This window comes from Hevea brasiliensis, chromosome 17 (genome assembly GCF_030052815.1).
Source record: "Hevea brasiliensis isolate MT/VB/25A 57/8 chromosome 17, ASM3005281v1, whole genome shotgun sequence".
NCBI lineage: Eukaryota > Viridiplantae > Streptophyta > Magnoliopsida > Malpighiales > Euphorbiaceae > Hevea > Hevea brasiliensis.
In genome coordinates, this window is record NC_079509.1 from 26099983 (window position 1) to 26102696 (window position 2714).

General features: G+C 37.7%; 1 non-coding gene across 1 annotated transcript; it reads left to right on the forward strand.

Moving 5' to 3' along the window:
- Positions 1-319: 319 nt before the first annotated feature.
- LOC131175620 (small nucleolar RNA R71) lies at positions 320-426 on the forward strand. The gene has a single exon (XR_009145815.1). It is a non-coding gene; the product is annotated as a small nucleolar RNA R71 (small nucleolar RNA).
- Positions 427-2714: the final 2288 nt, after the last annotated feature.

A 2714-nucleotide genomic window follows, 5' to 3' on the forward strand; every position in this document is an offset into this window, starting at 1 on the left:
GTATCCTCCTCCATAGCTGTCCTCATGTTGACTGTTTGTGCCAACTACGTTGGCTTGCATTCTTTCGAGTTTCTTTGTGAGCTGATCAAATTGAGCATTTATCATGCTTAGGGCGTCTACTTCCAGGACCCCTACAGTTCTTCTTGCATTTCCTCTTTCATTTGACCACTCATAATTATGGTATGCAACCCTTTCTAAAAGTTTAAGTGCTTGTGGCACTATTTTCTCCATTAGATCATCCTCTGCAGCTGAATCTACTGTGCTCCTTATAGAGGGTAGTAATCCATTATAGAAATTTTGCACTAATAGCTAATCTTCTATGCCATGGTGTGGACATTCCCTTTGTAGGTCTTTATATCTTTCCCATGCATCATAGAGTGATTCTCCTTCCTTTTGTCTGAAGCTGTTGAGCTCAAGCCTCAGTTTTGCAGTCTTTGCAGGTGGAAAATACCTTCCTAGAAAAGCTTGAGAAAGGTTTTCCCAAGTGGTGAACATTCCAGTCGGTTAAGAAAGTAACCACTTCCTTGCTCTGTCCCAAAGGGAGAATGGGAATGCTCTGAGTCTTATTGCTTGATCAGACACTCCATTCATCTTAAATGTGACACATAGGGCAAGAAACCACTAGAGGTGATAGTGTGGGTCTTCTGTTGGTGAACCTACAAACTGGGTTTATTGAATCATTTGGAGCCATGCTGGTTTTAATTCAAAGTTGTTGGCTTCCACTGTGGGTCTAGTGACACTGAGCTAAAATCCTTGGACAGATGGAGCTCCGTAGTCTCTCAAAAGTCTTGATCTGTCATTATTATCGGCCATGGTTGGAATTTCAAGATCTCCTTGACCATGCTCTTGATGTTTCCTTTCCCTCTTGATGGCTTTCCGAGTTTTGTCTATCTCCGGATCACTGTCTAAAATTTCTTCTTCTGGCCTTGTTCTGGTCATATCCTAGATCAGGCACTTGAGAGAAAAGAAAAGAAACACAACTAGTAAAATAAAATGAAATAATAAATATGATTTCCTAAATCAGCTAAATTTCCTATCGCTTGATATTACTAAAACCAAAAATCCCCAACAACGGCGCCAAAAACTTATTTCGCTATTTTGCAACCACTGCAAGTGCACGGATCACTAACAAGTAATAAAGTGATGAATAGAGTCTCTTTCCCATAAGGATTTTGTTTAGCAAGTACCAATCTACACAGTAATTTTGACTATCTAGGCTATTGAATACTTAGGGAATGAAGTTTGTTAACTTTAAACACTAGAACAATAAACTTAAAATGAAATGATATATTTTGAAACAATTTTGGAATTAAGATTTCATACTTGAATCTTACTAGGGATGTTATCTAGTTTATTAAAATAAATTGAGGATCTTTTTCCTTAATGGAAATCAGTCCTAAGTTATCCTAAATCCTCTCTCAAGGCACCTAGGGTGTATTCTAATTAACTCAAACCCTAATTTCATGGTGATTAAATTAATTAAAATCCTTTAAGATTTTTCACTAATTTTGAAGTTCCACAAAGGTATCAGCCTATGTCTAAGTCAGAATTCCTAAGTTCAAGATATTGATTTTCTAATGTTAATCTTCACCTTTCAGTTCTTTAATTAACATCTACAATCATGGCTAAATGGGTACCAACACATAGCATGCATTAAGATCACAAGAAATAAAATCACGAAACGAATCTAAAATTCAATAAATAAAACTTATTGTTCATCCATAATAATAATTACAAGCGCTACTCTCTCAAATTCAGAATAAGAAAACTACTCACTTAGGATGAGTTCAGCAAACATCATGATAAAAGGTAAAAACAGTAAAAAGTAAATCATGTAAAAGAAATAAAACAATAAAAAATCTATTTAGAGAGATGAAACAAAGGAACCAAAGAGAGTTTGCAGCTTTGATCTTGTGGAACTTCAGCTGAAAAACTTCTTTTGGTACTAATGTTTCTCTCCTTGAGACGACTGGATTTCTCTCCTTCAAAACTCCTCAAAAGTGCTGTCAAAAGATAAAAGAGAGAGCAAGCCAGCCAAACCCCTTCTTCTGATGTTTTCTCTTCTATTTATAATGGTTGCTCTAGGGTTAGGTCATTTTTTAGTCCAAAAGGCTTTAGGAGTCTCATTTGAATCAGAAAACAGGAGGGGAATTAGAGTTATAAAACTGGCTGCAGCATAGTACACGACCCGTGTGTCACTACACGGGTCCTGACGTGTAGGGCCGTGTAACTTTCTAGAGGAGAATTGTGGAATCTTGCATTGGCATAGAGAGTTACACGGGTGTGCCCCAACTAAACGGGCCTGGTTACACGAGCCGTGTATTATTGTTCCCATATGGTTCTTCAAGCTTGTGTCTGGCAGAGACTTACACGGGTCCCTGCAGATTACACGGGTTTGATTCCACGATCCGTGTACTTGTGTTTCTCCATTGATTCTCTTGGCTTTCTTCTGGCAGAGAGTTACATGGGTCTATGGCTTAGTTTACACGACCCGTGTACTTTGTATCAGCAGCAATTCTCTGTCTCTTGACTTCTCCAAGCTTTCCTTTGCACTCTTACACTCTAGGGCTTCACCCAAACACCTGAAATGATGCAGAAAACATGGAATTAAGGGCTTGACAATAAAAATTACAAAAACTATTGAAATCAACTACTATGCATGAAAATGTTTGCCTAAATGCTATGAGATAGTATACAAACGTGCTTAAAAACAT